The 12,922-nt window shown below is 36.4% G+C and overlaps 1 protein-coding gene across 6 annotated transcripts in view; it reads right to left on the bottom strand.

The window, feature by feature from the left end:
* The window catches only part of MACROD2 (mono-ADP ribosylhydrolase 2), a 1,879,180-nt gene that overhangs the window by 1,146,856 nt on the left and 719,402 nt on the right, over positions 1 to 12,922 (bottom strand). The window lies entirely within an intron of this gene.

The following is a 12,922-nucleotide window of genomic DNA, read 5'->3' on the forward strand; positions in this document are numbered from 1 at the left end:
AGATGAAGCCTCAGAAAGGCCAAATGACTTCCTTAGGGTCACACAGCTTGTCAGGTGGTCAGGACTGGGAGCCAGGTCTCCTGGTGTCCAGTCAGGTCATCTGTCCCCTATGCACTATGCTGCCCCTAACTTCTAGCTTGCAGCACGAGGGAATAATGTGTCTTTCACAGAAATCAGTTTTTCAACTACAATAAGAGAGAGGAAGACAGAAAGAAAAGTGAGGAGAGGAGGAGAGGGGAGAGGAAAACAGAGGAGAGGAGAAGAGAGGAGACGCGAGGAGAAAGGAAGGGAAGGGGAGGGGAGGGAAAGGTAAAGGAATAGGAAAAAAGAAAGCAAAGAAGATTTCAGCTCTCCTTCAACAGTTCATATGTAGGTGGCTCTGGGCCTACAGCTGAGTTATATCTAACTCATTGCCAGGCTGACCACTCAAAATATTAGATACATGAGGACTGAGGAGCCTCCTGGGAGAAAATTTGTCCTAGACAAGCATCTATAAACTGCAATGTACCAAAAGGAAGGAGTGGTGGGAGTGGTTTGCCTTGGTAGGGAGGAGTACTTTTTTTTTTCTCTGATATTGTTTAGAATCACCAGCACACAGTGATACTAAAAAGCAGACCAATTTTGTTTTAGTTCTAAATTCTCTACAGAAAAAATACCCCATTATTTTCTGTACCTGGAATGGACTGATCCCATTCCTCCAGCAGCACCTTCTCTGCTTTCCACCCCTCACGCCCCTGCCCCTGCCCCTAGTAAGCCTCTGACTGTAACACAGTGGGAGAAGGTGCAGAGCTCTGGACTTTCATCCTTTGACAGAACCCAACAGACAGTGGTGAGAGACGCAGAGGCCCCCTCAGTTTGCCGGAGACCATTTGGTAGATCTGGAATCTAGGTGTCAGTGGTGCCAGTGGGGCTGCCAGAAACCAGGGACCAAGCAGACTTGGCTCAATAATGCATACTGAAGAGGGCCCAATGCAAGAGAAGAGGAAAGAAATATCCAGCACATAGTACCAGTCTGCACAGTTGACTGGGTTACTGTAAGCATACATGAACTTCCCCTGAAAACTCTAACCATGCTTAGTTTTTCTGATGGGGGACTTTTTAGATACATGCCTTAGCAGATGGTCAATATACATTATCATTGCCGCTATTACTGTAAGAAAAATTCCTGGTGTGAGAATGTGTAAAATAAACAGATTATAGAAAGAGGCCTTTTAAAAAAATCCCTGGGGACAAACATTAATGTTGCAATTTTTAATACATTTATGAATATACGAAGTCTGCACAAACACTTTGACTGCTAGAGATGCTGAATGGACAAGCTGACCTAACAATTAAGTCCGTGGGATTAAAGAGACTGAGGCCTTGGGTCATGTTGCAGAGACACAGAGAAGGTTTTTATGGAGAAAAGCATCAGTTTGTGTACTGTGGCATGCTCTCAGTGCTAGAGGACAGAGGAAAGGTGGCTTATCATACCCCAGCAACAATTCTGGCTAACCTGTTGTAAAGCATGATCCCAATTAATTCTGAAGGACAAAAATTATCTCAATTATTAAAAAGTTTTCCACCAGCTTCTTCATTTTTAAATTATTTTAAACAGAGATGTGGTTATATTTCCCCCTTCTATTATTTTGAAGTTAAAATTTCAGGAAAATTAGAAAATTATGTGCTAAAAATTCCCTTTCTAGAAACAACTCACACGTGTGTTGTCAAGCTAAATTATGGATGAAATGGAGGACTGTGACCATATGCATCCACATGTGTTGGCTGTTGTGGCAGATTTAATTAGTAAAATTCGTCAAACCCACCAGCCAAGCTGTGTCAAATCAAACCAGCACAACCTGTGTTTGTTGGCTGAGCACTACAATTATATAGGTCAAGATTATTTCAATTGAAGACAACTCTGGGTTACTAACTATACCCACGACTGTGACTAAACTTCAAGTGGAATTATAAAGGTATTCTGGCCTTCAGAGAGAAAAGAGCAGATAAGTTTCCTAAAGCACTCAGCAATACTCTTACTGTATCCTGAAAGAACATATTTTAATTAATCTGGAAAATCCTCTAATTGGTTGAATTTCCGGGGACAATTCTCCAGTGGAACACTTACATACATAAAGAGGAGACTTTCCAGTGACTCTTAAATTGCATTGGGCAACCTAATCTCATCAGATACACTATATTGGAACAGTTAGGCTGTGAAATATACTGTTGTCAAAGAAAAATAGAAATAACCTTAGATAGGCAATGATTTCCACCTATAAAATCTAGGCAAATTAACTCCATCTATAATTCCATTATTAATCATTAACACAGTTTTAATAAGAATTTCTTGGGCACAAGAATATTTGTTTACACTCTTTATACACTCTCTAAAATACTTGGAATTAGGGGGGCACCAATCTGAGTAGTTGAATTCTTTTAGACATAGAATTCCCTTTGGAATTAACAGAAGTAGTCTTGGTTCACTTGTCTGAAGTTTTATGAAATTTCCTTGACTTCTTGTGCACGATGACTAATTTGCCTAAAATGGAACAAGAAAAAAATCTTAAGACTTGGCAATCAAGAAATCATTAAGGCACATCCTCCTAGTTTTCATTACTAGGTGCCATTCAGTGACCTCAGCAAAGGTGGTCATGATAGAATGCCTGTCTGAGCTGTCAGCTTGACTAAGTATATTTCTAAAGCTTTCCATATTGGCATTTAATCTTTTATTTAGTTATGGAAACATGAAGTCACCATTTTTAAAACTGCCAAGAGAAATGTTATCTTTCTTCAGCTCCCAGCAAAACATTACAAGATAATAGGAAGACGAGAATATATCCTCCATTAACCCCTTGACCCTGTAAGTTAATGGCATTTTGTTGCAAATATATCAACAAACTGGGCCCCATGTGAGATTCTAACCCAGGGAGTAAGGTCTCTGCAATTACATGGAACAGTGTCCTGGTGCTCCTTACTGATACCTAATACACTTAATGTAAGGGCCAGTCTGCCCCAGAAGCTGGCCAGGAAGCGTATCAACTACCTTCTCAGAGCAACTTCTAAGGAAACACACAAAGACATTTAAATTATTGTTTTAAACTTAAACAAACCAGAAGTACTGCCACGCCTATTTTTTGCATTTATCTAAAGATCTTACCCTATTGCATAATGAAGGTGACATTTTCATTTTCGTTGCAGAACTCAAAATCTTCAATACTAAGATTAAAGTGAGTGAAAAAAACTGGGAAACACAATTTTAAGCAATTTCCTAAAAGAAAACACATTAAAATTTGCATAAACTATGCAATTGGTATGCTTTAGCTACTGTTTAAGAGGATGGCAATGACAATCAAAATTACTATTACTACTTATTATTTTAATATTAAGATTGTGCTGGGATTTCCCAAATCAAAATGTTAATAAGTAAGGGCCTCATCAAGTGGATTTGGGATGAAAGAAAAAAATGACTTAATTTCTTCAAAATCAAAATCTCATCAGAAGTGTACTTATACAAATGAGAAATCTTTATGGGATAAAATAGCATTTAATTATTATATTTTTATAACTTTCTTCCTAATTCTAAAAGTGCCCCTTTTCTAACAATTTATTTTAGGTAAATTTCTAAAAGAGGAATTATTGTATTAGAGAACATATTGAAAGATCTCAATATATACTGTTAAATTAACCAGTTCTTCTCTAGAAAATCTGTCCCAATTATACTTTTGAGTAATAAAACATCTGAAAATAATGCTTTTTGGCAGAATTACTTAATTCAAATCACAATTAAAAACAAATTTGGAGTAAAAACTCAGCAGACTTACAAATGTCTCATTATTTCTAAGTTATTAAAACATAAGATTACAGTGATATCTTTTCTCATTTATGTGGTTGTAACCTTACATCAAACTAAAATAAATAATGCTTTAAGAAATGATAGCATTTATCAGAAAGACACTGAAGTAAATCTACTTCCTAAATAATAAATTGCACTTGGATTGGCATGATCAAGTAATATTTATTATATCCCTATAATGTAGGTGCCAATGAAATATGAGTAGCAGCCACTATTAAACTAACATGATCATTAAGGTTTGACCTATAAACTCTAGTAATGACACAAAAAAGTCTCTCTCTGATCAATTGTGTGACTGCCAATCACCCATATAATACAAATGATGAATACAGCTTTTTGGAAGAGATTTCAGATACAAATATAAAAACAACGATCTTCCAAAATCAGAATAGTCCCTAAAATTATCAAAATAAATCCAAGTTGATAAACTATAGAAAAATTGAAAGCTGAAAAACCTGGAGGAAAATATTAAACTTCTGTTGAGTCTATTTATAGTAAAGTTTATCTTAAATCTATACCTAAGTCACTGTTTCCAATTACATCTTATGCTAAATTCATTTAAAGTAAATTAAATAAGCTTTACAAGTGGCTTTTTGCAAGCTACTAGTGCTAGTTATTACGCCTGTCTGTGAACAGTAACAGTAATGAATGCTTTAGAACATATCTGAAAATAATTACTTTTCCACAGAGTGCCATAGTCTGGCATTATTAATTACATATCAATCTATATACAACAAGTTAATAGAAAGTCAACTTTAATTTTAAAATGTGCTGACCTTTACATACAAGGAAGGTCCTATTAACTCAGTAGGATATGAACTTTAAGCTCTTTTTCCAATTCTGATAATAACATGCACTGACTCATATTTTTATACAGTCCTTTCCAGACCATTCATTCATCAACAAATGCCTACTGAGTGCTGTTATCGTACTGGCACTAAGTGCTGGGGATACAAAATGAATAAAACAGGCATAATGCAGGTCCTCATGGAATTTATAGTCTAGAGGTAGAAATAGATATTAATCAAATATCTTTCATAGCACTTATCACACATACAGAAAAAAATCTACAACTATGATAAGTGCTGGGAAGGACAGGTAGCCAGAGCTACAAGAGGATGGTATTGAATCTGCATTTTGGGGAAGGCTTCATGAGGAAATGCCATTTGAGTAGGAATCACAAGCACAAATAAGCATTAACTAAGTGAGAAAGAAGGGGGAGGGAGAGACTCCTCATTGGGGGGATAGCAGTCACAAAGGAGGAATGGAAGGAACACAGAGAGTGTAAAGAACAGAATTCTACAGGGTGAGGCTGGAGATAACTGCAGGGGCCAGACCATGCAAGCTTGGTAGTCTGGGCTAAGGCATTCTGCCTGTGACCTGGAGAATGGGTTGAAGCAAATATATGAAGACCATTTAGAATCATATTGCAATAGTCTAGGTAAGCGGTAAAGGTAGTTTGGTCTGGGAAGGTAACAGGACAGTGAATACAGAGAGAAGTAGATGCAAGAGCAAGATATTGGCCATAGTAGTAAGGATCAGGATTTTGGCGTAGCATCCTCAATAACACCATGCGTGTGATAAAGAACAACGAAAGAGGAGGAGACTTATGGAGAAAGATCATGAATTTGTTCCAGACGTCCTGGACCTGAGATACCTAACAGAAGATGTCAAGAAAAGTGTGACCTATATGGTACTTGAGACATAAATTTGTAAGGCATCAGCCTGGGGTTTGTTAGGATAAGGCAACAATAGGATATCCCTTCAAAAGATTAAAACTGGGTTTAAAGTAAATAAAAGTGTACAAATGCAGTGAAACTTTTACACAAAAGTACATATTAAAGATAAGTGCACATATCAGGGCTACGTGTGGTAAAGCAAAACTAATTATGTGAGAGTATAAAGGGCACATTGCTTCTGAATCAGCATTCCCAGTGTGCAGTAGGATGGCAGTGCCTTTGACATCCAAAAAAAAAAAAAAAAAAAGAATACAGCACAGTTAAGAAAAGACAAGTGCTATATTTACATAAACTAAAATAATAGCAGACAAATCCAGCTTGCCCTCCAATAAGTAAGTAATTCAATAACATCCACAGACATTAGATTTTCTGCTATAGAGTGTCCCTAAATAGGTAAACTTTATTTCACTTTTTAGTTCAAATAATTTATGTTGACACTGAATGAAGATGAAAGTGGTCATATAAAGAACACTACTCTAACATTCTTAAAAGAATCTGGTTACTCAGATGAAACAGTTCTTATTTTTCCTACATTGGTTTCTACTAGTTTTCCCAGCCTGGTTTCACTAAAGCAATTCTTGGTCATCATTTTCAGTGAGTGTCCCACAGAGAAAAACCCTAAGAGATTAAACAGGAGGATAGCATTCTTGTTACCAGGCTGGATCAATTTCCAGTTATAGATTCCAATCACAGAGGAGGCAGAACACCTTTCAGAGCCACTTACATCAAATATTATCCCCTAACTGAAAATGTGATGTCAGCAGACAATTCTTCCTCAGACTTGACAAAAATTGTGGTGATTATTGTTCCTTCCTATCAACCACCTGAGACTCATAAAAACCTGAATATATATAGGCTCATAAAACTTCATATAATATAGAATTGTTCACGTCAAGGTCAATGTAAACCTCCATGTGGCCAAATACAATGGATCCTTCCTTCTTTTCATCTTCTTGGACTTCTCTATACTTGGCTTCTGCAAGATACACTTGGCTCCTTTATCCATGCAATAGGTTTCTCTCTTGGATTTCATAAGGCTCAACTCTTGCTTTTCTTACTACCTTCCAGGTTGCCTTTATTTGCTTCTCTTACTATCCTAGTCTTTGAAATGCTAGATGTTCTCTTTACAATGCACATTATCTCCCTATGTGACCACAACTGGGCACATCGCGTTACGTTCCACATGATGATTTCAAAAACAAACAAAAACAAATAAGCTACTAATTCCTATCACTGGCCTTCACTTCTGCTATAATTTCCAAACTTGGATATTCAACTGCCTGTTCAATATCTACATTTGACTATCTTATAGGTGTCTCAAACATCCTATGGGTCTAAAAATGGATTCACTTTTCTTTTACTCTTACAAGCATCCATTCCTCTCCTTGTTTCTACCAGGTCCATAATGACATTAACATCCACCAGTTGCTTAATCCAATCCGTAGGAAGAGTTCTTGATGACTCTCTCCACCTGCTGTCTCCTTCAACCAACCTTCACATCCAATTTATTGGTTAGTCTTTCAAAGCATATTTCAAATCATCATCACCACCATCATCATCACATCATCATCATCAGCTCTTGTCTAGATTCTAGCTTTCTTCTCCTAGTCTTCTGTGTCCACTCTCACCTCTAGAATCCATTCTCCACAGTCACCAGACTGACCTTTAAAACTATAAATTGGCTTACATGACTCCCACATTTGAAACATTCTGTGGCTTCCCGTTTTTGTTGGAATAAAATCCAAACTTCTTACTGTGCCATACTAAATCTTTCATGGTCTGGCCCCTCCTATTCCTCCAAACTCACTCTCTTCTCTCCTAACTGTGTCTTACCTACAGCAGCTTCTATGGTAGTATCTTGAAAATACGAAGTTCTTTCTTACTTAAGGATCTTGTGCTTGAAGTTTCCTTTACTTAGAATGCCTTTCACAGGGCTACCTCCTCCCTTTGCATTCTTCAGGTCTCATCTCAAATACTGTCTCTTCAAAAAGATTTTTATGACTACACCCACAAACACGCTTTCAAAAACAACCCAGTATTTTTTTCCTTTTTAGCATTTTTCACATTGTTTCTGTGTTTACTAGCTCATTATCTTTCTCCTTGTCTCTACTAGAATATGTGCTCCCTGCATGCCTGAACCTGGTGGGTCCTGTTCACTCTGATTCCTCAGAGTCTGGCACTTATGAGATCCCAGTAAATATTTGTTAAATGAATTTGAAACTTCTTTACAAACAGGTTTTTTAATATTAGAAATTGCAAAACCTAACATAAACCTGTATTCAACAAAATACAAATGGGTATTTTACCAAAATTCATCTTGTATAATTTTTTTAGAGGTTATGTCATCTTCTGATTATTTCAGTTGAAGCCAAGTAAATCAGAAAATCTCTCTTATTTTAAATTTCTTGGATAATTTTTAGCATTTAACAAATGTTTAACCTCATATAAAATTTCATAATGATAATGGTCATCTTTCTAACACAATTAAACTGCAGAAGGATTACCAGATCAGATGAATTTCCATTTGAGCGAGAAATATTTCCCTTATTTAGATATTTCCCTTTTGATACCAAGAGAATTAAATGAAGATTTGCCTTTTAAGAATCATAAAGGAATAATGAATGTCCTCTATTGAGAAGGTATTCTTGAATGGTCATGCACCAAATAGGGAAAGTCACACCATCTATTCTTCTCAAAGGATTTTTTTTAATAGTCAAAGGAATTTTAAACCCCAAAATTTGAGTATATAATTACAAACATTTACTTTCAACATTCATGTGAATTTGAGTCTACTCAAAGTGAACATGTCATATTAAAGTAAACCAAAGGACCCAGAGGACTCTCAAGTTCTTTTGGGGGTAGATTTTTATTGTGCAAACCAAGGTGTGACATCACTCTGCTAATATAGACCTGTGCCAGTCAGTAAGCTCTTGTTTCTCAGTCCCAACACTATCCTTCTATTCCCTGGCTGGAGGTGGGACTGTGAAGCTACATATCCTCTTTATCAGCTGGCTCCGTGTTGGGTTCCACCAATATGGGCACTAGAAGGAAATCGGCAAGCAGGAGGAGGGGAGAAAAGACCAGCTCCTTCCTTTTTCACTCATCATTAGGATCAGCTTAGCCCTAGCCTTAGCTCTTCACCTCAGCAGCAGCAACAGTTGGCCTCAGTTTCTATTTTCTATTTTTTGGTACTCCCAGTATAAGTTTTGTTGTGTCCCCCAGAGTTATCAGCTTGAAGAGGACAGCTCTACAGAGACCCTCCTCCAGCCAGTTAGGTCAGCACCAGCTGCCGAGCACTTTTCCTCAGAGGTTGAGTCCTAAGTTTTATGGGGTACTTTCTTTGAGCTTCTAGAATCTGATAAACCTACTCTCTTCAATTCATCTCTCCACCCATAGGATTAGTGTTAGCTCATGGTTCCCTTTTTGCCTTTGTAGCCCTCTAAGAGCAGTATAATCAATTCCCTACATTAAATTTTCTCAATTGAAATAACTTCTAAGGATGCCCACTTCCTGACTAGACCCTGGATGACCCAGAACAAGACAAGGAAGGTGGCTTGTGGTGAACTAAAAGGAGGAATGAACTAGAAAATATGCTGTGGAGGACAAAATGGAGTATCAGTATATTTTATGAATAAGTTGGAGGTTTTCTTATGTTAGGTATCTCATAAATTATATCAACAAAATGTAAACTCCTGTGAGGACAAAGCTGGGTCTTATTAATACTACCACAATGCTGAGAATCGTTACTTATTCTGTCGCTACACATTTATTGAGTACTCTGCGAGGTATATAAGATGTTTAATTTTCAATCTATACTACAACCTAACGCAATGGGTATTATTCTCATTTTACACACACACACACAGACACATTCACATAAAGAGAAGATAAAGTCCAAGGTCCCATGGCTAATAAACGACTAAGTAAAAATTTCAACCCATGTCTTTAGGTCTCCAATGCCCTCATTCTCCGTTAGACCAGGCTGGTCTCACTTGTTTACTATTATACTTGCCGCAAACAAGATACAGCCCTGTAGAAAATAGAAGCTCAGTAAATGTTTGTTGAGAGGATGATTGAAGAAACAAAGAAACACTTTTTTCAAAACTAAAATAACTTCGATTTGGTAGCTTTATGATGTTGGCATTGGTAAATAAAACTGGTAACTGGTAAATAAAATAGAAAAAAAATTCTGTTCCAAAAGTAGCATAGCTTTGTGGCTATAATTCAGTGATCACATCATTCTAATAAATAAGGGGCCCATTGCTGACTAGGACAATGATGAGGGAGGGGAAAGAAACTGAACCAACTTGGTAAATGGAATTTCCAATATGGCGATAAATCTAGAATGTTAACCTAACTCAGAGGATAGGAATACCAGTGTTCAAGGTGACAGCCCGGTTCTCATTGCACACTGGGTAATCAAAGTGTTTGAGGTGCAGGTGCTTTGCCCTAATGACTCCATAGAGCTGTGATATTAGTTCAGAAAATCTGCTTTATGTGTCTGATTCTTTCTTTTTGACAGAAAAGCTTCACTTGCAAACAAGAAGGTTTTGGCAGATCACCAAATGATCATTCATACTCAAACAGCTTTAATCTTTGAAGGCTATTCTTAACCAGTATTCAGCCCAAAATAATGAATGCAATTATAATCTTAAAGAATAGAAGTAACCTGGAACTGGCACGAGAGTATAGGGGTACATTTATTATGAACGAGTAGGAGATAGAAATGTATGTAGGGAGAAAATAACATGTTCTGTATTAAAATATGTGGGTGTAGCCACAATTAATATAGAACAATTCAGAGCTAATCCAATAGTCTTCTATCCACAACTAATACAGAACAATTCATTGCTAATTTAATATTCTTATGTATTGTACGCAGAGAAAAACAGTGATTGCCATTCCATAATAAAAAATTCTGTAAATTAAAGCCCAAAGTATTATGATACATGATATGACACAAGCTTTATGACACATCTTTTATGAAAAGAAAAACCCTCAAGTGTTATAAGATAGAAATATTAATTCTAAACATTACGTAATGTAGGATAAAGAAATATTCTTACTTGAGGGAAAGATAAGGGGTTTTTCTTGAGACTATCAAAAGATTTTGCAACTTTTTAAATTATAACAACAGTACTATAAATTGATTGCCAATAAGATTTCAAAATCAGAGAATATCCTAACTTGAAACATTTGCCAAGTAAAAAATATAACCATATAATATAAATATAAATGTATGTATATTTAAACAAAATATGAATTCATTCATATTAATGTATTATTTATATGCTTTTGAAGGGCTTTATTATACTAATTTTAGTCTACAGTCATTTACATACAATATACTGAATTTATGTGTGCTAAAGAGGATCTGGTGGAATCTGAGGAGATGGTAGAAACAGTGATGAGATTCAAGTCTTTGATTCATGTCTCAGTTCATCACTTCAAAATATTAAAAAATTTACAGTCATTCTGTCAATTCCCTCATAGTCCACATAAAGAAACTGAGGCACAGAGAGATATTACATATCCAGACAAGACCTTAGCAAAACCAGGGGCAGCAACCAGGTCTCTTGATATCAGTATCTGTGTTTTTATGCCCTTATTTGATTCCAGATCTTAGTTTTGTCAACTGGAAGACTGGAATAATTACTCCTCTGTAAACCTCACATGTTTTGTTAAGATCCAAAGGTGTTGGGCTCATCAAAGTCCTTCCCAAACCATGAAGCACTCGACAGATAGAAGGATCGTTGGAGCACAGATGTGACACATTTCTTTAGTCTTGCAGTACACACACAGGCTCAAAATTTAAGCCTAAATATCTGAACACATAATTCAATGTATTGTATTTAAACAGAAATGGCTTCTCTCTCATTCATTAAATTTACTTATTTGTGCAATGTAGGACTAATTAGTTTTGATCATACTCTAGGCAACAACAACCAAAAATTGCATATAAGCCCTAGCTGAAGTTTTACAGAGCTTTTTTTTAAAAGAGAAAACATCTACAGCAGACACTGTCGATGCCTTTCCTCACAGCGCTTTGGATCAGCTGAGTAAACCTGGAGCTGAGAACACTTCCTGGCTGCTAACAACTTCTCACCTCAAACACTTCAGTCTCTCTTCTTCTCTGCCTTTCTCTGCTACTCCCAGAGCTTGCAGAGAGGTGCAACCTGGAAGTCAAATGAAGAAATGCACAGAGAAGACTTAACACCCTTGAAGGTAGCTCTCAACTAGTATAGGTGGGTGGGGAGGGAGTAGGGGGGTAGAAGCGTTATTTTTAATTTCTATGATCTAAACTCCACTTGCAAATTCATTCTGAAAACTAAATGATCTCTGCAGGACTCCAAGGGGCAGTTATTTAATAGTGGCTGCTTTAAATTTGAGCCTTCAGGGTCTACTTCTAATCATGTGAGCAAGGTGAAGTGATGCACAACTGGAAAATTTATAAACACGTAAAACACTGACCATTACAATTATGTCTGGCCTACACTATTCACAGAAATGTAATTTACCCCTTAAGTGCTACAAGGCAACGCGTCTCTGCCTTGGTGAAGGTCACTTGATCAGTCCTATGGTGTAAAATGATGTTCCTTTTTAAAGCAGAAGAACTTCACTTGTGGCTCATACGGTGCACTTGGTTATGATCCTTTTATGGGAGTACCTCTGAAATATTACATACTATCCTTCTCAGCAACTCCTTCCAACTGACATCTACTCTGCCCTGGGCCTTGGAATGGCCTTTGGCCCAAAGCAATAAAATCTGACAAGAGTGGGGAAATGTTTGTTTTCTATGAACCAAATTATCACCTGATATTTACTGAGCATTCTGATGGTTATGGCATATTTTCAGTCTAGAAAACCAATAAAATAATTTTACATGCAGTTTTTCTTTCTAAACAAATAAGTGTATATGTAAAATCTGCACTTAAAGAGAAAAAAAATTGCCTATTGAAATAAAGGGAAAAAATGCTGGCTTTTTAAATTTTATTTGATATGTTGTTTAGGTTTGTTTAAATATATGTGCAAGTGGATAAAAGCATATTTAGCATCCTTAGAAATCATTTGAATATTCTATTTTATTCTACTACAAAATGCAATCTAAATTTCATTTTTATTTTAAAACCACACTTTTTTCTCTTTCAATTTTGAGTACTTTAATTTTTATTTCTCATCATCATATTTATGTAATGTCAGGAAGGCAAATACAGTTATATTCCTAATGGAAATGAGGTTGGCTGGTTTATAAGTCTGCATTAGAATTTACAGTGCCTGATTAATCTGCAAGATAAAGAGAGATTCTTCCAGAGGTCACATTTTCTGTCTTTTGGTGGGCTGTTCTGAA

Source organism: Equus asinus, chromosome 15 (assembly GCF_041296235.1).
Source record: "Equus asinus isolate D_3611 breed Donkey chromosome 15, EquAss-T2T_v2, whole genome shotgun sequence".
In the NCBI taxonomy this organism is placed as follows: domain Eukaryota; kingdom Metazoa; phylum Chordata; class Mammalia; order Perissodactyla; family Equidae; genus Equus; species Equus asinus.